This window comes from Falco rusticolus, chromosome 5 (assembly GCF_015220075.1).
Source record: "Falco rusticolus isolate bFalRus1 chromosome 5, bFalRus1.pri, whole genome shotgun sequence".
Classification (NCBI taxonomy): Eukaryota; Metazoa; Chordata; class Aves; order Falconiformes; family Falconidae; genus Falco; species Falco rusticolus.
The window spans coordinates 44,618,794-44,644,350 of record NC_051191.1 but is presented as its reverse complement, the minus strand read 5'-3'; the positions used below and the strand labels follow the sequence as shown (position 1 = coordinate 44,644,350).

The window sequence follows — 25,557 nt, the reverse complement described above, 5'->3', positions numbered from 1 at the left end:
AATAGGAAGACACAACCAAACTGGAAAAAAATGACATAAACTTAGCTTTTTACATTCAGAACTGTATCTTGATATGAAAGTGTGTAGAAAGGAATTAGATAACTGAACACAGGAAAATAAAGATGCAACAGACAGTTCATACTACAGCAATGTATAGTCCTTCTATACTCAGTTTGACTTACTTTTGAAGTTAACCCAGAATCTGAACTATATAGCAGTGCTATTTTCCTCAGCATAGTAGTTGGAGTAGGATAAAACTCATGTAAATGAAATTAGGTACTCATGTCTCATCCTGGAACAGGCTTTGGCTGTATTAATTCCTGGTGGGACCTGATAGTCACTCCATTGCGCCTGAGTAAGCTAAATACTCTTCATATGGAAGTCAGGCCAGACTTCTGTCATAAGGATTTTTCTATTTTTATGTCATGAAATAAAACAAAATAAGTCAAATTTTTCAGCAAATTTCCCCACTGTAATTTTATTAGAGGAGAGACTGGTGTTTCTTACAAGTTCACGAAGATTCAAACATAAGTGTTTGAAACAGAAGTTGTTCAGAGATGCTCATGCATGGGTTTTTATCTTAGCTAAAACTTTTAACTGTTTCAAAGCAAGAGGTAGACTCCAGAGAAGTCAACGCTGGAATGCTTTGGGATGCCGAAGGTCCCTCATTTCTCTAGCGTGGACAGCTGCATCACGGAGTCAAAGGTCTGTGAATATGGGATGTTGGAAACTTAACAGTTGTAACAGTACAAGGAAGACATGTAAGGTCTAATATTTTTCTTTCAGTGGGTGAGAAACAACACATATCCAATACACAACAAGCACGCACATTTACACTGGCGTGCTCTTGGGGCCATGTGTGAGGTAGCATAGCAGGAAGCAATCATGGCACAAGGTGACATCTGGGAAATGTCTTTTCCTATGATTTATGTCACTGGGTGTTCCAGTGGATGACACCACATTCGTTTCAGTACACCACCACAGCCTCTCACAGCCATGACCCCATATGCCACACACTGATTGTTCATGGCAGGCTCCATTGCTGACTGCATCTGGTGCATGGAGTTGCTTAATAAAAGATGATCTCTCTAGCTGCCCTTCAGACATCTGGGCTAGGTGATCACACTGCACAAGAATCTTGTACTCAGTCTATAACCTCAAGAGTTCTGTCATTTAATCACCGTCTAGTTTCAGATATATCTGGTCCCACATTTAACTTTTTATTATTTACATGTCAGCTTTTCTGTTGTTTTGGTCTTTCAGTTCATTCTTAAATCTCAAACACTAGTTAGGTAAGTCACAAAACACAATTCTTCATGGTTATATGTTTCTCCGTTCATTACATAGTATGGGTAAAATGTTAATCCAAATGGAGTCAGTGCCAAAATTTATACCGATATCGGCGAGTCTAAGATTTCATTTTCCAGATATTTTGCATGTAAGAAGTCATCTCAAGAAAACAGTAGCATTTCACTATCAAGCATCCAGGAAGTAAAATAATCAGTAGATTGACAATCAGAATTCAAGTTGTTTTAATTTCAGTCCCTTTGTGTATCTGCACTATCACTTGCTCTTTAGCTACAGCAGAGTTGTTCAGTTGGCACAGCTCCTGCCATGCTTCTTGCTATTCTGCCTCCCACTGTACCTCCTTCACCTGCTCGGGCTCTCGCTGGTGGGATAACTCTCCCTGGCCCTCTGCCCCCTACTGCCTGCCCCGGAGCTGCTGCTTCCCATGAGAGGATAAACTAGCTCCTGGAAGTATCCCCCAACCGACCCCTCACTCTCAGACATGAAAAGCATGCACCGCCCTGAATTCAGACATGACGAAATTGTTTGCTGAAAGTTCTGTAGCGCGACTCTGCTTCTCTGAGCGGCAGGACACAGGGCACAGATGAGACCTGTGCTGGAGCCCCTCGCTCTTCCACCAGCCTTTCTCCACCCCCCCTGCTCACTTCGGTCCTGCTGAAGTTTGACTTCACAGAAAAGCTGTTCAAAATCTGTGGTGCCAGAAGGAATGTGATCAAGAAGAAACGTGATAGTATAGCTCCAGGGCTCCCAGCCCCTTTTTGACAAGCAGCACCGCTACTTCTGCCTTCTCCTTGTCTGCATTCCTGTCCCTTCTCCTTGTCTGCGTTCCTGCCTGGTCCATTACATTCACACTTTACTGGACTGAAAATACTGCCTCTCTTTACCTGCTTGACTGCTCTCATCCTGCAGAACTGACACCCTTCGCCACACTCCCAGCACCAGGGCCACAGGGACTAAGTAGCAGGACAGGGGAAAGCATCTCTTTTTCCTCCCTCACACTGCCTGTCATTAGTGGTGGGACATGGAGCAATAACGCAATATTGCATCAAATTTTTAGAGTGCTTTCCTGCTGGGGAGCCAGTTCTGGAGCACAGAAAGGAGGACCAGGTTCCTGGGGATGTTTCTGCCACAAGTTGTCTGCAAAAATGTGCAGACAGGTTTGAGGGCGGGGACTGGATCATGCAACTCCACATCTCCCATAGGAATTAGGCCTGATGGTGCTTAGACTGTGTTTTTTGTGTGTCTTAGGCAGGAGGTGGGTCCCAGTTCTCTCAGGCAGAAAACGTGTAGTAGCAGAGACTCAGAACAAGATAATCCTATAGGTAAATTTAGGTGCTTGTGGGCTCTGATCAGACAGGATTCCTGTAGACTGTTCTAGCGACATCTTTTGACTCTACATGTTTCTGCCAAGCATGTACAAACTGAGACCTTTCAGAAATATGATCAATCGGGAGTAGCATTGCACTGCGTAAGGCCACTCTGGCCGCAAATACTGCTTTCTGTCCAATTCCAAGCTGTTCTCAAAACTTAGGGATTCAAGACCTGGTCAGAAGAAAAGTTTGCCAAAATTCTTTTTAACTTAGCAAAAACATCTTTTCCTTTTGTCTCATTCTCAGAAACAGCTGAAACTTTAAAGAAAAGGGGGTGGAGCAGGGAAAGGGAAAAACCTGTGTGAATCAGGCACCCAGCAGGAACACTTTCACCACAGCATTCTGGCAAAACTACAGCAAAGTCTAGATCTTAACCTTGAAAGTATCATATAGTGATACTCACTGGCGCTGCTACCACCCCGCTTAATTTGATGCATCCGTATCTTTCCATGAGTGTTAATTACAGCATTCCAAAATTATTATTTGTTCAAACAGATGCCACTTACTAAAAGAAAAAAAAAAAAAAGCCACATGAAAGTTTCTTTCTTTCTCCCACATAACCTTCCCTCCCATTATTAGAAAAATATGTGATGTGAGATGAGTAACACTGAGGCCTAGCTAATATCTAAATGAGGCAATTCTGGACCTGCTATCCCCTGTTGGGATAGTCACTGTTGTTTTAAGAAACCTATTCTCCCAAGAGAAAAAAACCACTTTATCTTTTCAGTATACTCACAATTTCTACTGCAATTCACTGATCAGTATCACTAATGTTTTCAGCGGTGGGGTTATGTTTACAGGTCAGCTTTCATTGAATCATTTTCTTCCCATAAAACATTTAATCTCTTGCCAACCTGCAATATCATACTTGGGCTGCACAACATAAAAATAAATGGATGCTCTGCAGCCAGCAAACCAGATGCTTAGAGCTCTACATGCTCTTTCATGAGTAGTCTACTAATAAAAATAACATAATTTCATCATGTAAAAAATATTGCTCTTCTTCTTTCATGCTCTCTGCTTCTAAATACACACAATTTAACATTGTTAGTCCCTAAAAATTAACCAAAATATAGGTTGATCCACAGATGCATTGTGTGTAAACAAAAGTATCCCAGAAAATCATTTTAAGCAGCACACAGAAATAAAATCTCTTTAAATAAATTTATTTATGGGGTCCAGTAAGAAATTATCAAAATGCTAGGTAGGCTATGTGTCTCCTTGCAGACAGGGTCTAGTATATGTATTTATGAAGACTGGCTATTTCTTACGGTTTTATCCAGGCAGAATGTAGAGCTGTCTCTCACTGAACTAAGTTTAATTATTCCAGAACAAGAGACATCAGTATTTTAATTAATTATATGGTAACCTATAAAAAGACACAGTGCTAAAAGACTAATTAGAAATTGTGCTCACATACTTGGGTTAGCTTTATCAAAACCTATGGCCTTGTAGTGAATGCAGAAAAACATTTATATAAGAAGTACTGCAGAAGGAATGCAATTAGTAAAGTTAGATATACTGAGCAAGGCTGAAGGCTTGTCTGTGGGTCATAAAAATGGTAACTTAATTGTTTGCATTTTTCACCGGTATGCACAAGATAATGCTGAAAATCTTAAAATATTGCACTCCATAATCTACATGTTGTCATTTTTTCCTCAGAAAACAGTAAGCTATAAAGACTCAGCTATTCTTGCTGAGAGGCAGATACATCATACAGAAAATATCTTCGACTTCAGTAGAGGCAAATTTAGATTTTGCATTAGAAGATTATCAGCATCAGGATGTCTTTATTAAGATAAGAACAATACTTAGCTTTAAACAAAATGAAATCCCAGGAAGTATCTTAAAAATGATCATATACATGGAACCTCGCTATTCTGACCATTTGGGAACTTTTTCCTATTCAGACAATGGAAAGTTTCTGTTGCTGAAATGTGACTGCTAATAGCCTATGTTCTTCAAACTCTGACAATTTTTTTAACAGAATGTAAGAATTTTGACCAAAGATAAAATATAAAAAGCAGTAACTTTAAAGTATATATACTAAACACATACAAACATGGGGCCAGATCAGTATCGGAGGCAGCACTAAGCTAATGCTCAGATGAAATTCGGAATGTAGTTTCCACAGCGCTTTCTAAAGAGCAGTTAGAAAGAAAACAAAGGGAATTTCTACATGCTACAGTTATGTAGCATGTAGAGGCATCAGGAACAAGATGCCTAGAAGTGAAGATGTAAGCCAAAAACTTTAACAGTTATATCAAAAAGTGGAAGACGCGTAAACGTATGATACAATCCTCAATGGACTGATGAGATTCCCAAGATCCCAGGTAGAGATGGAAGATCAGACTCTATGTTTGCTAATGCTTTTATTCCACTGAGTCACAAGGGACTACGTTAACAATTTTTTAAAAGAGCAAAGAAAGCAATGTGGTGCCTCATTACTGATTCTGATACAGAATCAGAAGCCTGATTCTGTTCTCATTTGGTGATAAAAGCCATTTTTGGGTAAATCATGCATAACTCTCCTGAAGTCAGTAGATTTAAAACAGTATAAAACTGGGGTGAAGGAGAAGACTTGTATCTCTCAGCTGCATAGGAAAACTATTTCCATGATATATTCTATAAATTTGTGGGAAGCCTACATAAAATTCTCCATTTAGGCAATTTCCTGTAGCATAGCTAATTACTGTCATCTAAGGGGAAACATGTAATTGCAATATGATTCACTAAAACAGTAAAGTACTTGACAGAAGTTATAGTTTGCATAAACAATCTCAGCAGCAAATTAATCTTTGAACAATACTGTTCTTTAACTATTTATTTCAATATTTTGCAAGGAGATATTTAAAAACAGCAGAACTACTTTATTTATGGTTAAGGTTCAAGACCAGGAGTATGTGTGATGACTTCTCAATATTGCTGCAAAGTTGCCATAGTAGGCACAAGATTATAAGCACAGGGTTTTCTACAACAATTTCTCCTGGATACTTTAGTGCCTATCTCTGGGCAGGGTGAGATGTGTCTTAATTTTGATAGCGCTGAGAAGCCCCCACATTTTTTGGACCCAGAGACCAGGCATTTCTTCTGCACTGTTAATGGAATGGCTTGGTAAACATTCTTGACCACAACTGCCGAATCAACACAAAGTTAAAGATATGGTACTACAGTGGGTCAAACACGCTCTTGGGATGCGGGACACATACCTAGACTTTTTCTCCCTATCATGAGGAGAGCTTGAAGCTCCAGGATGAAGTTCTTCTCTATGTAGGTTAAAAGTGTAGGAGGGTACCACTCTGAAGCCTGTTGATGGCTGTTCAGTCTTTCTTAAAGGTTGAGTCGCCTCTCCCCGTTGAAATTCCCTCAGAGCAGTCCATGGACTTATCTAGATTCAGTTGTGCCACTCTCAGCCACTCCAACTGTAGCCAGGCTTTTGGTAAAAGATGTCACCTTTCCTTGCAAGCCTTGCCTACTTTACGTGCCTAGGCTTCCTGGCTGTAACAATACTACCACTGTGGTGGGGTGTGTGGGGAGCACAGAAGCACAAGATTGCAGAGCCTATGAAGTGGAAAAGCACTTTAAAAGTTTGGTGATGGTCAGACAGATACAGTCAGAATATTACTGAAGTCCACAGACCAAAACTCCCTTCAAATCTGGAAAGGAATATATTTGTCCTTTAGAGCTGTTGGATTCATTTTGATGCAGTGCACAGATTTGGAGAACTAGAAGTGTTAACACAGCTCTCACAACAAGAAATTCAATAGTTGTATATAATCTGTCAGTTCTGGTACTGAAGCCTGCTTACTGTCAACTACTACTAAAAATCTTTTGTTCTCTTTATCAAAGGCACAGACAGCAAAGGTGGGAAATGAAAGCACTAGCAATAGAAAGTATTAAGCATTAATTATATGTTTTCTTTTTGGAGGCATATATGCTTTTTTATGCTGCCTTTTAGAGGACAGTGGTTGTCCTATCTCAGGGGCAAAAAGGAAAAGTTACAGGCACTGCAACTGCAGCTGCTGCTATTGCTATTGCAATCTAATTATGTTTTGTGAAGATAAACCAAAACAAACATGTACAAAATAGGACAGAAAAACTAAGATAACCTGCAGCTTTTCATTCTGGCATTGATGTTTTTTTAGTGCTGGAGCACCTGGTTTTACAAACCTTCCCTCAATATTAGATTGCTCCTGTGACAGCAGTTTCTGTCTGCAGTCTCTTCCAGATATTTGAAGACAAACGCTGCTTTCTGACTCTGCTTGCTGAACTGCCCATGTAAGTACAGATCCTTATCTTCTGATAAGGACCAGAATCATCCAGCTTTGCCCCACACTTCGTATTAAAGCTCTAACCATAAGCCATCACTTTTGTCCTCCCCTGCTTTCTCATATCAGTGTCCAGAAGGACACAAGCAACTCAGAAAAAGCCAGGTAAAGATGCAATTCAAAAAGAGTTTACATTAGAAGACTGTCCTACATGTTCTTGGGTTAAGGGCCAGTCTCCCAGTGCAAGTGGCCAAACAGACATATAACTTTTGTCTTAAGCAGGGAGCTAAAAAGATACATGTGGACTTCTTCAATCAGTAGCCAAAAAAGCCCAGCAAAGGAAGAAACTTCTGAACCTGTGCTGCATTTGGCCAAGGAGGGGATGCAGCTTTACTTAATTACACCACCCTGTGAAGCTGAGCAGGGACAAATGGACTGAATCCTTTCCAACACGGTAGATACTTCTTTTATAGCATAACTGGTGGAGCAAAAGAAGAAAGATTCTTGAGGTGCTCCTTTAATATAATGTTGCCAGAGGCTACTGTTTTTCTGTGTTCAATGACATGCAAGATACATGTCATTGGACGTTTAAACTTACAGAGACTACAGTGCTCTGCCATCCAACCTTGCTCTGCTGCATCTACACAGGTATGCATCAGGCTGAGCCTGGGCTGCTCTTGTGTGGCCCTCACAAGGCATGGAGGAGAGGGGATCTAACTTACCTGCTATTCTTAGGATGTGCCCTGGACATCACTCGATGCTGATTCTCTCTTAACTAGTACTTGCTTAATCATGTAGTCCTCGTATTCTTCTCTAATACTTAGATCTGTATTTGCAAGGTATACCTTGACCTCTGTAGGCTGACATTCTGAAGAAAGGAAAAAAAAAAAGATTATAATATGAATTTAATACTGTAATCAGAGTTTAAAGTATCTGTGAAGTATAATTCCAGTAGCCCAATATACTGACATATATCTCTTTCTCTTTTCCATTAAAACGGTTTTGTTTGGTACTGAAAAACGTTTCCTTCTAACCCCATGCATATTTGTTCATTACAGACAAACTAGTGATTATGCTTTGTTCTCTAGAATTACAAACACAGGAATGTTTTACCTGATTTATAGGTATACTTTGAACCCACAATTATTTTTCATGTATGAAAATAAGTAACAGGAAAAATTAAAAAGCACCAATTTCTCAAGTATTCCTACAATTGTATTGTTAAAATTAACATATCATATTAAATATAACCATAGAAAATGAATGCTTATATAGAAGTAGGAAAAAGTTTCCACAGCCTTGGGAAGATTTTGATAGAAACAGAACATAACTCCAAATAGAAAAACTGTCAGCATAATTACTATTTCTTGCTACTAAGTAGACTTATATTTTTCTTGCACAGATTCAAGAACCGGGGGGACAGCAGCTGTTATCTATGCATCTGCTAAGAAGGCCATGAATTTTAGTGGATTTCCTAATGATTAAACTCTGCAGACCTCTAGCAGAAAAATATCAGATTTGTTTTTTTTTTCCCTGAATATACTTGTCCTTTGAATAGATGAATTTCAAGGGCACTGGGAAATGATGCAGGATCAGCTCCTAAGATTACTGGTTAAGTGTCCAATAAAATTTAGAAAACAATATGAAGAGTTATATTCTATTTTCCTTGCTTACAAAAATGGGATTTAATTGATGCTTTCCTGGGAAAGAATGGCAAAACTGAACCTCAAACATATATATTGTAATATGAAGGTGTTTCCTTTATAGGACATTTCCTTCTCCCTAGCTCATACATGTTTTACTTTACTTACATCATCTTTTCCACTTCAGCATTTCCCAGAGTGACCTGCTCGCTGCTAGCATAAAATGCCAACAACACTAAATGGTAACAGTCAACATCCACTTTCCACTGGCCAAACAACTACAACTTACACAGGGCACTGATGAATAGGCCTCATTTTATATTACAAGTAATTAAGCCCTTCTCAAATTTTCTGAAGTGATAATAAACACAACATTGCTTATTAATTGACAGCCATCTCTTTTGGCTGTAGCCTCCCTGTTCAAATCATCTTTCTACAGACTAAAAGCACAATGCCTGTAGAGGAATGAGGGCAGTGGTTTGATCAGCATTGATAACATGCAGCTGTGGCCTTGCCTGGAAGGCAGCAGGTTGATTGGCATGGATGATGTGCAGCTGTAGCTCCTTCCGCTAAGTAGTTAAATAGCCCTGAGGATGGTGGGAGAGGGGGTTGGATGGAGGAGGAGTGGTGTGGCCTGGCTTCTGGAGGAAGGAGATACAGCATGGACAGTAGAATCTGAGTGATGGTAAAAGCCTTGTTGCAGCCTGCTGGTTTGTTTGTGCTGCAACTCCAATAATTCAGCCCATAAAAGTGGAATTACACTGGATGTTGCTGGTGTAAAGTTATTTTACATCTGATAAGATATATCAAGTCATTCCAGTTGCTTTGTGTCACTGTGATGATGCACATTGTTAGGGATCCCTGCCTAACTGGTAGTTGATGTCTCTTGTCTTCCCAAAGTGGGAGTTTCCATGGATATAATATCTTTCATTCAGCAAGATCCTTGGGAACTCAGCAGGCATCTCTGTGGCTGCTCTGTGCAAGCTCTGCTCTATGGAAGTATTTGAGGAAGAACAACTTTAGCCTGGACAGTTACTATCTAATTGCCACTAAATTCAGAGAATACAACAAAAAGAAAATATCTCTGGTATTAGAGGACAGATTTTCCTTACATTTGTTAGGGAGCAGGAAGTGATACCAAAAGTGGAATTTCCATTAAACTGTGCCATTTTGCATCCAGACTAAGGTTGCTCAGAATGTTGGATATGCATGACATATGCAGACCCTTCAAACTGCCAGTTTAGAAATAGATGGCATGGAGAAATAATAAAGTTATAAAACTGAAATGGCTATTTTCATTTGTTTGTTGTTTAAAATTCAAAAGGCATTCCTAGGCTTACAGTGACTGAGTTCCTTAGCTATTTCTAAATAAATAAGCATAGATGGAAAAACACTGTAAAGCAATAACCTGCAGCTAAATTGTTCTTAATGTACCAATTTTCTCTCTTTTGTAACAGTTTGCATACTGTGACTGACTCAACATCTTATTCTAACACAAAAATGATCATAGAATCATAGAATGGTTTGGGCTGGGAGGGACCTTAGAGATCATCTCGTTCCACTCCCCCTGCCATGGGCAGGGACACCTTCCACCAGACCAGGTTGCTCAAAGCCCCATCCAGCCTGGCCTTGAGCACTTCCAGGGATGGGGCACCCACAGCTTCTCTGGGCAGCCTGTGCCAGTGCCTCACCACCCTCACAGTAAAGAATTTCTTCCTTATATCTAATCTAAATCTACTCTCTTCCAGTTGAAAGCCATTCCCCCTTGTCCTAGCACAACATGTCCTTGTCAAAAGTCCCTCTGCAGCTTTCTTGTAGGCCCCCTTTGGATACTGAAAGGTTGTAATAAGGTCTCCCCAGAGCCTCCTCTTCTCCAGGCTGAACAACCCCAACTCTCTCAGCCTGTATTCACAGGGGAGGTGTTCCAGCCCTCTGATCATCTTTGTGGCCCTCCTCTGGACTCGCTTTAGCAGGTCCACATCCTTATGTTGGGGGCCCCTGAGCTGAACTCAGTACTCAGGTGGGGTCTCATGAGAGTGGAGTAGAGGGGGAGAATCACCTTCCTCAAACTGCTGGTCACACTTCTTTTGATGCAGCCCAGGATACGGTTGGCTTGCTGGGCTGCAAATGCACACTTGCGAGGTCATGTCAAGCTTCTCATCTGCCAACACCCCCAAGTCCTTCTCCTCAGGGCTGCTCTCAATCTATAATCTGGCCAGCCTGTATTTGTGCTTGGGATTGTCCCAACCCACATGCAGGACCTTGCACTTGGCCTTGTTGAACTTCATGCAGTTTGCACAGGCCCACCTCTCAGACCTGCCAAGGTCCTTCCGCATGGCATCCCTTCCCTCCAGCATGTGAACTGTACCACACATATTGGTGTCGCCTGCAAACTTGCCAAGGGTGCACTCGACTGCACTGTCCATGTCACTGACAACAATGTTAAACAGTGCTGGTCCTAATACCAGCCCCTGAAGAATGCCACTTGTCACTGGTATCCACTTGGGCATCAAGCTGATGACAACTCTTTCAGTGTGACCACCCAGCCAATTCCTTATCCACTGATAAGGACTGAGTGGTCCACCCATCAAATCTGTGTCTCTCCAGTTTAGAGACAAGGATGTGGTATGGGAAAGTGTCAGATGCTTTGCACAAGTCCAGGTAGATGATATCATTTGCTCTTCATTTATCCAGCAACGCTGCAACCCCATCATAGAAGGCCACCAAATTTGTCAGGTATGATTTGCGCTTCTTGAAGTCATGTTGGCTGTCACAAATCACCTCCTTATTTTTCCTGTGCCTTAGCATAGTTTCCAGGAGGATCTGCTCCACCATCTTGCTGGACACAGAGGTGAGACTGACCAACCTGTAGTTCTCCAAGTCTTCTTTTTTTCCCCTTTTAAAAATGGGGGTTATGTTTCCCCTTTTCCAGTCCGTGGGATCTTCGCTGGACTGTCACAGCTTGTCAAATACAATAGCTAGTGACTCAGCCACTTCATCCATCAGTTCCCTCTGCACCCACAGATGCATCCTATCAGGTCCCATGGACTTATGCACCTTCAGGTTCCTTAGATGGTCTCAAACCTGATCTCCGACAGTGGGCAGTTCTTCATTCTCCCAGTCCCTGCCTTTGCCTTCTGTGTGGGCGGTGTGGCTGGAGTACTTGCTGTTGAAGACCAAAGCAAAAAAGTTGAGTACCTCAGCCTTTTCCACATTATGGGTAATGGGGTCTCCCATTTCTTTCCAGAGAGGGCCCACATTATTCCTAGTGTTCTTTTTATCACCAACATACCTACAGAAGCTTTTCTTGTTGCCCTTGATGTCCCTGGCCAGAATTAATTCTATCAGGGCTCTAGCTCTCCCAGTATGATTCCTGGCTGCTTGGACAATTTCTCTGTATTCCTCCCAGGCTACCTGTCCTTGCTTCCACCTTCTATAGGCTTCCTTTTTATGTTTGATTTTGTCCAGGAGCTCCCTCTTTATCCACACAGGCCTACTGGTGATTTTGCCTGACTTCCTCTTTGTTTATCATTTGTAGCCAATAAAGTATAATTCAGTTTTGGATAAAAATCCCATTAATACCAAGATAGCATATTTTTTTTTTAAAGTATATTTGAAAAAAGTAGAATCAGTCTCAGCCTGCCTTTTTTTTTTTTTTTTTAAATTTGACTAACAGTAGTACATATAATGTCCAGGGCTTTAAATATACAACTCATTCTCATGCATATATAAAGCTGGATATTCCAAACCTTTAAAAATCTTTATGAAATAATTTCTTGGCAAAATATCAATAAAATGAATAATTGCAACTACACTCCCAAGTGAGATTTTAGGATGCTAAAATATTCTCCACAGCACTGAACATTTTAATACATTTTGAACAGTCTCTGGATTTCAAAACAGCAGAAAAAAGGCAAAGGTTCAAACTTCAGATCTGAAGAATGATTTTATTTATATGATAAAAATATTTTTTATTATTAAAACTTGCCCAAAAATCACATCAAAAGTGACTTGGAGGTCTTCCAGGACTTTAAGCCCTTGCAAAATATTTTTAATAGATGAGCAGGTGCACTGAGAAAGTACTGCAAAGTTTGCTTTAAGTCGGTTCACATGATGAAACCTCCTGCTTATCTCAGTTTTCTACTGAAGAGTGAGCGATACTGATATCCCAGATGAGCGTTGACAGTGCATAAAGCAATCTGGTCTGCACTGCAATTGTTCTGTTCCTGTTTCACATGCCTGTCCCAGTAATACAGTCACATTCTTCATTTCACCTTTTCTGTTGGACTCATTTTCTTTCTCCCTTTCTTTCTAACACTGTTCTTTTTTAATAGCACCCGTGCCATAGGGCATCTTAAGAAATTCTAAATGTCAGCCAAGAACAGCGATCCAGAATATTATTCATACCTTCCCTCACCAGCTCTGAGGCCAGAGGTTTATGGGGTAAGCCCAGAAACATTACTCTCTGCTGCTGCTGCTGCAGGTACTAGGGGAGGCACGATGCTGGGCAGACCACTCACCCTGCCACCCATCCCCAAGGCAGCAGGACCCTCCCTGCAGCTACCTGTGCATTCACCCGGGGAATGAGGAGTGGGGAGGACAAGTCCAAACTAAGCTCATTGACTTCATGGGGTCTGAAGTTCACACACGACTGAGTGCTGTCTCCACAGGGCTACGTATAAAACAGGCAACCTAGAGCATTGCTAACAGGATACAGAAGATCCAGCTCTTAATCAAGGCTATTTATGTATGTTGCCTCAACTGACATTTTCTTGTGCCATTTAGGGAATACAGTAATTCAAGCAGAACAAACATTCCCAGGGAGAATAGATTCAGCTTCAGTCACTGGGCAAGTTTCCCAGATTCTCCATGGATATATCTGGACCCAGTTCTAGGCATAACTGGGTGAAAAATTCTAAAGTCAGTGGCAAAACTCCCATTGTATCCATTACAGGAAAACATTACCTGAAGGAAGCAATGCACATAAATGCAAGTTTTTACTAACTCAGATGTAAGGAAGAAAAAAAAAAAGTACTCATCACAATGCCATGCAAATCTACAGAAGGCTTGATGCAATGTTGCACTCAGTATTCGAGCAACTGATATCAGCAGGCATGTCTGTTCTGGCTTTGCTTGATGGCTGGTGGCTGTGATCTTACACATGACGAAAATCTATACAAAAATGTTTCAAATTATTATTGGTATTGGTTGAGAACTCATAGAACAAGACAGAAAATCCAATTACCTGTAAATAGGTTAAAGTCATGCTCACTCTCTGCAGGTACAGGTGCTTCTCTTCATTTGCATGGTAAGATTAAGACCAGAAGGCCTATTAAATTAAAAAATAAAAATAATTTTTAAATTATTCAGCTTGGCTTCATGGTAGCAAGACAATTGATAGAAATTGGAAGAGGAACTTTTTTCAGTATAAAAGTAGGTGAAAACATTTCTTGTAATCATTAATTTAGGAAGCCTGATAAGAGATTTATGGGACTCTGAATCTTGAAATGTAAGAAAATTGGTCCTATAACCTGTTGAGTCTGCAGTTTCCCATTGTGTGTTAAATTCAGTGTCAGATATAACAGGTAAAACTTGGGATTTGTCTCATGCTTGCCAAGCAATCTTTCAGACCAGTGCAAAATTGCCTCCATTGGATAGAAGCATTTTTTAATTAAAATGAAATGTGATCACTTTTCCTAAAAAAGTACATGTTAAGATCAAATGTTATGTTTGTATTAACCTACACTTCTGGATTTTTTTAACCTGTTTTTGCAACTGTATCTGTAAGATCAAAGGCATTTGGGGGAGCAATAACCTTTTTATTTTATTTTATTATTTTATTTGTTTAGATGTTCTTGAATTTAATATAGTTTGCATGTGTGCATTTGGGTATGCCCATACACATGGATATGTCTGTCTGTAATATAAAAAAGCTTAGAGCAAGAGAACATTCAGTTGCAATTTCAAGTGTTCAGAAATCAGAAGATGCTAGAATGAAAGCTGCCAGTGCGCCATCACTGGCTCCCTTATCCAGGAGTACAATAGATACTTTTTCACTTTTTAAATGTTATTTCTGCAGCTCCCAAAGCATCACAATGGTCTACACAGACACATACACATATCTAGTAATTCAACTCATGCATGTGCCAACTCTTAATTTTCAGCCTCTCAGAAAACACAGACGCACACACAAATGATACACCATTATGATTATTATTATTGACTCATTTCATGCTTTCACCTTCTATTCCACATTCATACTCTTCTTTGAACAGGTGTTACCATTTTCTGTTTCAAACATGGATAGCCACTTAGAATATAGGAATTAGGAGAGTACAGTTATTCCTCCATCAACTTTCCTTTGCGCATTCTACCTATCTTTTGATTTTCTCTTCAGTTCATAGCTCAGAGGTGAAATTCCTCTTTTGCAGTAGTGGTGTATGTTACAAAAACCACAGACCTGAAACTGCCAGCCTGGGTGATTGGCTTTACAGCATTCTAACATACAAAGCGCTCTGTCCTCCAGGCATATTGCTTACCTTGATCTCTTTCTCCCTCTAAGGGGATTGGAACAGCATCATCCAGTTACCACTAATACACAGGTGTGTTGTACATCCTCCTGACTTGAATATTATTTTTTGGGTTTATTATGATGCCCAAGACCAACTGAATTTGAATTTGCTTTGTTTTAGATAAAATACAAACACAAGATGACAAATAGCCCCTACTGCAAATAGCTTACGCTAAAAACAGACACAGGAAAAGGGAAGGTAGGTACCACCTGGGAGTCAATTGCTTGAGCAACCACTTTACATTGGGAGCCACCTAATCACATCAGACAAGCAAGAACAGATAAAAAATAATTTCTTTAGATTACCATTGCTGTGCTTCTCTCTGTTCAGAGAAGCAGCTCCAATGTCACAGTGCTGTGTGCTAGAGGAATCCCTAAGAAGACTTTCCAACAAACCATCTACTGCCACAATACATTCAGTGATGATACTGTGACTCACAGTCTCCTGGGAATCTTTCATCCTGGCAAACCGACCTTGGGCCATTGCCTTTCAGTGGTGGATCAAACTAAAGATCAATTGACTGAAAACCTGTCTTGTGACACATATAGGAATTAATAATTTCAACAAATGGGAACAAACAAGATTGTAGGATAACTCAGATTGGATGAGGCCTCAGGAGATCTGTAGTCCAACCTTCTGCTCAAGCAGGGTCACCTGTGAGCTCAGACCAGGCTCCTCAAGGATTTATCCAACTGGCTCTTGACAAGCTCCAAGGCTAACATGGTAAAACATTTCTAAGCAGCCTGTTCCAGTGCCTGACTGTCCTCATAGGAAAAAAATTTACCTTGTATCCAGTCAGAACCTCTCTTGTTACCACTGTGTTGTACATCCTCCGGGTTTATTATGATGCCCAAGACCAACTGAATTTGAATTTGCTTTGTTCTAGATAAAATACAAACACAAGATGACAAATAGCCTAAGAGGCAGGTTTATGTTCCCTGCCTCTCATCCTCCTGCCATGCATTGAAGAATCTAGCTCCATTGCATGACACCTTCCCCAGGGATAGTGACAGGATGTTGTTAGGTGCCCCCAAAGACATCTCTCCTCCAGACTGAAGAACCCTTCTTCCCTAAGTTTCTCCTCACAGGGCAGCTGCTCCAGCCACTCACTGTCCTGGTGGTCTTCTGCTGTACTCAAGCTACTTCAAGTGCTGAGTAAGCCTACATTAGACTTTACAGAGAAGTTACACCATAAAGTTTGCAAATGCTTTCACATATGCTCACTGATGTACAAAAGAAACTGTAGGCTGTCTGGGTGTAAACTTGGAACTAAGTTTGCCCTGAACCCTGAGATTATAATCACACTGTGGCAGTTAGTACCATAGATTCTGAAGCTTGTCTCTTCTGCAGCCAAATGCCTGATTCAGCCTGGAGAAGAGAAGGTTCTGGGGAGACTTCATAGCAGCCTTACAGTACCTAAAAGGGGCTTATAAGAAAGATGAGGACAGACCTTTTAGTAGGGCCTTTAGCAATAGGACAAGGGGTAATGGTTTTAAACTAAAAGAGGGTAGATTTAGATTAGATATAAGGAAGAAATTCTTTACTGTGAGGGTGGCGAGGCACTGGCACAGGCTGCCCAGAGAAGCTGTGGGTGCCCCATCCCTGGAAGTGCTCAAGGCCAGGCTGGATGGGGCTTTGAGCAACCTGGTCTAGTGGAAGGTGTCCCTGCCCATGGCGGGGGGTTGGAACTTCGTGATCTTTAAGGTCCCTCCCAGCCCAAACCATTCTATGATTCTATGATCCGTAAAGCTGTCTGAACCCTAAATTAAAACTAACTAGTGTAGGTCCTCACAGAAATGTATATGTTCCAGTACAACATTCAGCACAGGTTTGCCCCTGTGTTGCTTACTGTCTTGGGTGAGCACTACAATCTGAGATAATTTTGCTGCAGGTGTACCCAAGCTAGCTGAGTCAAGACAATTTAGTGTTGATATATTCCATTTTTATGATGGGAAGCATTTGCAAATGAAGCGGTACTTTACCAGGACCATTAAATAGCAAATAAAGTTGAGAAGTACTGTAACTTCTGCATTTTAATAATATTGTCCTGGCTGGAAGTCTCTGCACAGAGAAGAAATGGTTTGGATTGCTGATGTGATTCTGTGTAACAAAAGCCTCTAAATTAACTTTTATGTAAGTGATACTACATTTTTGAGGGTGAAGGATAACGTTGCAAAATGAAAGACCTAAAATTAGGTGTAACATTTAATGAATAATGGATTTCTGGAACTTACTACAGAGTATCTGTGGAATGCAGAGCTTCTACTGCTTATATTTAAGCAGGAAAAAAAAAAAAAAAGAGGCTGTCTTCCGTTCTTCAAACAACTTAACTTTTTGAATGACACTCCAGAAATCAAAGAAAAAGGGAATAACTGCCTCCTTTATTAACATTTCCACTGCTGTGGTTTTCAGCAGTCCATAAAAAACATTTATTAACATTTCCACTGCTGTAGTTTTCAGCAGTCCGTAAAAAACACCCAGGAAAAAGAACAAAAATTTTACTTAATAGGAGCAAAGTAAACTAATTGTGGCTCTATCTGTCTAAGTATTGCCAGCTAACTTAAGATTTTCTGTCATTCATTGCTGTAGCACTGCATTTCAGTTCTGATCTGGTCTTCCCATCGTAATGTATATGTAGCCAGCATACCTGTTTGCTTAGATTTCAGTTGAGCAGCAACCAAATATTCATCTCAAAAAACCCCAGAAAAAGTACACCAACTTCAGTAGTCACCCAAGTACATGAATGGCTAATTCACGGAACAGTATTTTACACTAGTTTCAGAATAACCACTGTATGCTCCATTATTTTTTGACAGTCAGGCTGGAGGTAAGTGTAACCGGGCTTCCTGGCACAATCACTTTATCCAGAGAAAGGACAGATAGTGAGAAAGCCTCTTAAAGTAAACAGAATTGAACAGGCCCTCTTCTGGTTACCACTACCAGTGCTGCAGTTCATGGCCATTCTCTAGAAAGGTGCTAACATGTTTTCTGTTTTGTTTTCCCCTTGGTTGTTAGTATCTTTTTCAAAATTCTCCTGAAAGTACCCAGCCACATTAACTACACAGTACAGCTTAATTTCATAATCCACTAGGCACCATGCGCACAGGGGGATCCTCAGCTGGGGGAACCTGTGCAGAAACCGAGACAGCCTCCAGGAGCACATAGCTTACACCACAGCACATGATGGGACCTGGGCAGGGCCAGCAGCAGCGGTGCCCAATCCACCCACATGCATAAAAGAAACCCTTAGGGCAGTGCCGGTGACTGGGGCACAGAAGTTTACATCCCGTTTCCCCCAAAAAAGGTGGTGGGATCAATAGCCCAACTGAAGCGCATCTACACCAATGCACACAGCATGGGCAACAAACGGCAGGAGCTGGAAGCCATTGCTCAGCAAGAAAATTATGACACAGTTGCCATCATGGAAACGTGGTGGGATGACTTGCACAACCAGAGTGCTGCAATGGATGGCTATAAACTCTTCAGAAGGGATAGGCAAGGAAGGAGAGGCGGTGGGGTAGCCCTGTGTGTTAGGGAGTGCTTTGATTGTCCAGGTTGTCAATGACGGTTGATGACAGGGCTGAGTGTTTATGCTCTGGATGGTGGCAGATTCCCACCACCTAGTGGAAAAAAGTCGGTCTTGTCTCCTGAAAAACTGCTCAGATTTCGCTCTAGCGCGTTTTAAACCTTCCCCATTGCAAGCTCCTTTTTATCAGCACTTATTACCAAAGTAATTTTCTTTTTTCTATGCACTAGTGAATGTGCCCAGGTGTATACAGCTCTCCTTGAAGGTGTCAGGTGTTACATATTCCACAAAACATATGACTCAATATATAGGGATGGTATATCTGTGGTTTCAATTCAGCAATTTGTCATGTGAAAGGGAAACTGAAAAGTTTAAAAAATGGAGCAAGAGCTGCCAATGAATGTCACTGCTTCCCAGCAGTTCATCTGCTTCACAGGGAGCCCTGATCCCCACTCAGGTGCATACTCCAGTGCAAACTATGCCAGTATCCTCCATACTTATTCAGGCAATGTTCTGTGCCAGCATACTCTGTGCTTTCAGTGCTGAGACTGAAATGCCAAGTCAAGGGAAAAATTCCAGAAAGGGCAAGGTTAAACAGGCAAATGTAAGCAGTGCCATTATCACCATTTCTTATTTCTGCCAGGAAATTCTCTACTCCTTGCACACCTAATCCCCCTTCCCACCTGTTCCAAAGTGAGCAAGATCCCTCCTTTGGCCTCAGAAGAGAAGAAACTACTTTTCAGATCCAGCTTTGAATGGCAATTGCCAGAGATAAGAGCAAAAGGGTTAAGCTCTCTTCCTTTCACATTGTCCAGGTAGAATAATGACTCTTTGAAAAATCCTGTGCCCATTGAACCCAATAGATTTTTTTTCCTGTTGTTTTCCCTGGAAAAAAATATGCCATTATCTGGTTCTTATCGCTAGATGACTTACTGTATTTAGCTTATCCTCATAATGCCTCTTTGAATCAGGAAAATGCTACTACCTCCACTTCACACCTGGAGATATACTGCTCATGGAGATTAAGGCTGTTGTGGTTTAACCCCAGCTGGTAATTAAGTATGAGGAGAATCGGAAAGGAATGTAAACCTCAAGGTTTGCGATAAGAGCAGTTTAACGATTGAGATAAAATAAACACAAAAGAACAATAACAAAAATAACAGTTATAACGAAAAGGAGGGAGAATGGGAGAGGAATGAAATCCACAGGGAAGGGAGAAAAGAAAACTAGTGATGCACAACACAGTTGCTCGCTAACTGATGCCCAGCCACTCCCCGAGCAACTATCAGCAGGCCTCGGCCAACCTCCCCAGTTTATATACTCAGCAGGGTATGGACTATCCCTTTGGACAGTTCAGGTCAGCTGTCCCGGCTGTGTCCCCTCCCAGTTTCCCTGCACCCCTCCAGCCCTCTGGCTGGCAGGGCCTGAGAAACTGAAAAGTCCTTGCCCTAGTACAAACACCACCCAGCAACAACGGAAAACATCAGTGTGCCATCAACATTGTTTTCACACCAAATCCAAAACACAGCACTGCACCAGCTACTAAGAGGAAAAATAACTCTATCCCAGCCGAAACCAAGACAAAGATGTAGATTTACAAAAAGCTATCATCATGACAGTTACCTTTAGGAGTTGTAGGATTTATGACACCTTTAGCAGTTACTAGGATTTGAGTGCCACAGGGATCCTGAGAGATCTCCTGTTTGGTTGTCTTCCTAATCCTTTGGACTGAGTACCAGGATACAGCTTTTTTCCAGCACCTTATTTTCAGCTAACTGCCATTTCATTCATCTGTGCTCAAAATCGAGATCTTCAAAACTCCATCTAATTTGCCATGTAACGCTAGAAGCATGCAAATACATCTTTCCAGAAAAAAAATTTCCCTGAGTATCTAAAAACCCTTTCCTGGCAATGCTGATCACACACAGCTAGTTCACATTTAAGGTCTGCCAGGATTCAGAAATGAGCTGTATGCACATCTCTCTCTACTAGAGTACCCAATCTGCTCAGTCTTTTGGAGCACATCTGGTGAATCAAGGATAAAAAAAAGCCAGTGGTAGTATTTTTGTCCCTTCTCTGGCTTTGTCCAGTAGCTCAACGAGAGGCTGTTCAGCTGCCATGTGGCATGCTGAAGATTTCAGCTATTGCTTCTTAATTCCCAGGTAAAGGCTATCATTCTCAAATTACAGGCTGTTTAAATGTAGCTCTCAGGGACACTTGTTAAAGTTGTACAGTTTACATGGAAAAAATACATTTGAGAAAGGAAAGGTTTCAAGTAAACCTATCAGTAGTTAGGACTTTCATATGAAGTTTATGTTTTTGCAAAAGGAACAAGAAAATACAGTGCATGAATAGCTGGCAAGAAATTAACAGTAGGTGAGAAGTATAGTCTCTGGTATTCATAAAAGAATCCCCCAAAGAGGCAATTTAATTATAAATTAGAAATCCCATTGCTTTTTTAGATACCTAACAAAGAACTAGAACTAAGCTATAAACCACAAATTGTTGGAAACTTCCATAAAGGCTTTTTACTTGTCAAGAACATCTGGAGCTGGCAAGGAGAACCTGGATGGAAAGTTTTCCAAATAGTTTATTGCAAGCGAAGTAATGGTATTAGTGATTGTTATTCCTAAGTAAAGGACAGGAGACTTATATCAACTGTTTGGGAAGGGTGTGTGTTTCCCTTACAATCAGCCTGTGTAATACTTTTGTGATTGCAAAAATGTGGAGCCTGCAGTCCTTTAAATGGAAACAGGACTCTGTCCTAAGATGCACAGAGTCATGACAATGTCTGTTACAAATAAGATGCTTCATGTTCTGGCAAGATGCATAGCTAAATTGACTGTAAGTCCTGGTCAAAATTCCTTATATACCAGAATGGCAGCTTTAAGGAGACAAGCGAGAGTTTGTCTTGAAATGCCTTAAACTGCAACAGGTTGCAATCACTCAGAACAGAGAAATGAGCCAGACTGCAGCTATCCTGTGAGCACAAAGCCAAGACCACAGGTCCCCCAGGAAGAAATGTGAATACAGGGGAGACTGCAGTCTCTCAGTGATGAGACTTCCAACCCATTTTGAGTAGACCCAGCTCGCTTCAGAGTATCTAACTTCTCCTTTCAAAAGCAGAAAGAGGTGGTTTGCTGGCTACTTTGGGATGGCAGGTATTGCATAATAATGTAGTATTGGGACAGCTAATGTAGCTACTTCAGTAGGATGACAGAAATTCAAACTACAAATGCCAGATTCTTATGGAAAGGGAAACGTTGGTCTATAAAGCATAACAGAGGGCATTTATTGAAAGAAATGGCTTCATCTTTACTAGCCCTGCAGTGTATTGGGAAGGGTTCTTTAAATGGCATAAGAAATTCTCCACCTCAAAATGAGTGGATAGATCACATATAAAATTGGCCCTTGCATTATAATAATTTTCAAGATGGCCAACATCTCCCCCAGATCCATGCATATGTCTAACCCTTGTCAAATAGTAATTTAAGTGTGTGCCTCCATGTCAATGATTGTCTAATAGGCTTAACAGTATGCTCTCCATCAGTGTGTGAATGGCCATTCTAATCACTGGCAAAATGTCATTTGATCACAGATGTGGAAGGAAGAAAAAGATAGGCTGAATAGACTGTGAGATCCAAGTTTACTGCCTCCGAGAAAACACTGCCCCAGCTCCCAGGCCTGGCAAACGCTACGTGCCGAGCACAGGGCACCCTGGCTCCTGCCTTACCTGTCCCCAGGGAGGGCTACATGTCACATGCCTGCTGGGGCCACCACAGACCCGTTCCTGGGGACACACACACCAGGCTCTGCTGGGCCAAAACACCCATTCCCCACCTCCAAGCTGGGCTGGGGGTCCTGCTATGACAGTCCCTGCCGCAGCTCTGCCCCGCACATCAGCAAAGCAGGTATTTGAAAGGCACATTTCCTGGGGCTGACCCACCAGCCACCACCAGCACGTCCATGCTCACCCTCTGGAGCAGGGCCTCGCCTGCCTGCTGCTCCTTCCCTCCTTCCCTGGGGCAGCAGAGGAGTGCAGGCTTCCCCTTGATGGCTGCCCTTCCCTGTTCTCCTGAAAGGCCGCCCTGTTTACAGTGCAGGGGAATGCTGAAATGCTCAGGGACATTTCAAAAGACTTAGTGCTGTTTTAATTCCTTTTTAGACTCGATTTGATCATGAGCCCCTGGGTGTACTATTGTAGTACACAGCGGAGTAGCTTCACAGACCTAGGATAATGGAGTCAGCAGCGACTGGATCGCAAATACTAAAATGAAAATTCACAGCAGTACAACCCTATTTCTCTCTTTAAGATAACAGTTTTGATCAACTGCCTGTTCGCCAAACCTCCTTGCTCTTTCTCCATACGTAAGCCTGGCAAGCGTATGAATTGACGATTTCCATCAAAATAGCAAGAGGCGCATAAAAACTCATTAAAAAGCCATCACTGCTGCCCTTGGGGGGGGGGGGGGAGGGCGTAGGAAGGGGGGGCGCGGGGGCGGAGAAGAAAAAAAGAGAGCCATTGAAGAAAACCAGACCTTCCTGACAGCGGCTCTGAGCAGCAGTGCCCCCGTGGCCTAAGCCCACAGAAGCGCCTCCTGTACCTTCGCTCCCGCACTTCTGCGCTACCGCCTGCGGCTGCGGGCGCTGCGCCCCCAGCCCCCGGCCGGCCCATGGCGAGCGCCGCAGGCCGCGCTGGCCGTACTCGGCTGCGGAGGCGCCCGCCCCCGCTCCTTCGGGCGGCACCGCGCCTCCCACGGCGGTGCCCAGGGCTCCCCCGGCGCAGCCGCGCCACCGCGGACACCCCGCCTCACGGGACATCTCCCCAGCGCCCCTGCCCCTTCCGGTGCCCCTCGGGCCCCAGGCGCGGCCGCCCGCCCTCCGCATCCCGGCGCGCCCCACCGGGCAGCAGGCGCCGCCGGCGGCCGCCAGGGGTCTCCCTCGGCCGCGTTGGGCGAGCTCGCCCGGAGGGGCGCGGGGCGGTGGCGCCGGCGAGAGCGGGGCCGGGCTCCCGGCTGAGGGCGGAGCTGCGCCTTCCAACAACAGCCGCCTTCTGGATTTCTGCGGCAGGTTTTTAATTGCCGGTGGGGTCCCCGCAGCTGCACGGGCCACCAAGTCTAAATAAAGGGAAGATCTTTCTGGTACAGACACCGCAAAACACCGACCGCCCCCGGGGCCTGCTGGGCGCCGCAGCCGCGGGCACGGGGAGGTGAGGCGGTGCCAGCGGGCCCGCCGGGAGCGGCCACACCGAGCCGGGCTGCTGCTTCCCGCGGCCGCGGCGCTTCATTACGGCCTTAAAGCACCTGCTCAGGCTGCAGATGACTTACTGGGGAAGACACGGAAACATGAGGAGCGTCAAGGCAGAGCTTTCAAACTCAGGGGGCTGCTTCCTTGCTCAGCAGTTTAGCTTGGTGTCATGTTCTTACCCCTGTTCCTTGAGGAGGAGGCCTAAGTGCGTCAGCCGGGGTTTATTTATAGGCGCTGAATCATTTTCCGAGGCTCCATTCACTGCCGTGCACTTCAGCAAGCTGACTCACTTGCTGCCCGTAGCCAGGGATCCTCCCGCCACACGGATTTGTGTGAAGCTGAACGTAGTTCAAAGCAGCCCCAGACCGCTAGGCAGCACCTCAGGGGGCTCTTTTAAAGCCATTCGGTTACTCTATCCGTGCCAAGAAGTGCAACCCAAGAGCCGCTTTGGCCCAAAGTAGCAGCTCAGGCACAGCAATCTGAACTGAATCTTGCAGGTAAGCATCTACAAGAAGCACCTGTAAGAAAACTTTCCTTCCACTCCACAGTAGGTTGGTTGACGCTGTTTTTTTAAAACAACACTACACTTGAAATTCTATTTAACATAGTATCATTAAATTCTGTTTGTTGTTGATGGTTTACAGGTAGCAAGCTTTTCCTCTGTTACCTAGTTATTTAAGCTTGCTCCAGGATGCAGTGTCAGTCACTGATGATGCACAAAAAGAAACGGAATCCATGTCACACCTTCTGTTGAAAAATCTACACATCTACCCACATGATTCTGAGTACTCAAGGAGAGGTCTTCTGAAGAAAATGTTTCAGTGTTCCTTTCAGAAAAAAAAAATGAAAGCATTATTGGAACTTAATGAATTAGCCATGAGCTTTTGCTGAGGAGCAGAGGGTGTCTTTGAGTTTCAAAATTTCACGTCACCTTGTAGACAAGCACTGTTCTCCAAAGTCGGTTATGTGGTGAAGAAGATACTAAGATTAAATGGGCAGTGCAGAACTTGAAAAGCAAAGCCATAATTATTAATAGATTTTTAAATTGGCAGGCAATCGATTTTTAGATTGTCCTTTCACCCTTGTGTGTAACACGGTTTGCCTCACAGTGATAAATTAGCAGCAGCACTGTGCTGTGACTGTTTCTACTGGAAGGTTCTCATTACCATTCAGGGGGTTTGCTGGCTCATCAGTGAATCGTGGACAGCATTTTGATTGCTGGTGTGGCCCAGAAACCAGAGAAAGGACAGGAAACAGAGTCTATAAAAACCTTTTCTTGAATTCTAAGATTGATCGGGTTCTCAAATAAGACTAACCTTTTTGGCCAGAGTGTTGCTATTTCTTATGTATCACACAGAAAGTGGCAGTACATTCAGCCCCTCTGTTCCTCTCTTTAAATCTCAGTATCCTTGTTAACCTGTCAGGAAAATAAGAACAGTAACATGTAATGGACCGAATGTGCTTTTTTTCTTAATTGAAGAAAACAGTTCCCTTAGTTTCAGTAGCACTGGCCTGTGATCTAAGGTTTTGATCCAACTTCCATTATGCATCAGTGTCTTCCAAGATAAATTACACTAGCAACATATAAGAAGATCAAGTTAAGAATATAGGACAGAAGATTTT

The 25,557-nt window shown here is 42.6% G+C and overlaps 1 long non-coding RNA gene across 1 annotated transcript; it reads right to left on the bottom strand.

Moving 5' to 3' along the window:
- Positions 1 to 112: 112 nt before the first annotated feature.
- On the bottom strand, positions 113 to 23,493 carry LOC119147963. Its single transcript, XR_005104251.1, has 4 exons — positions 23,226 to 23,493; positions 13,835 to 13,918; positions 7,669 to 7,814; positions 113 to 3,183 (listed from the first exon to the last, which is right to left on the bottom strand). It is a non-coding gene; the product is annotated as an uncharacterized LOC119147963 (long non-coding RNA).
- Positions 23,494 to 25,557: the final 2,064 nt, after the last annotated feature.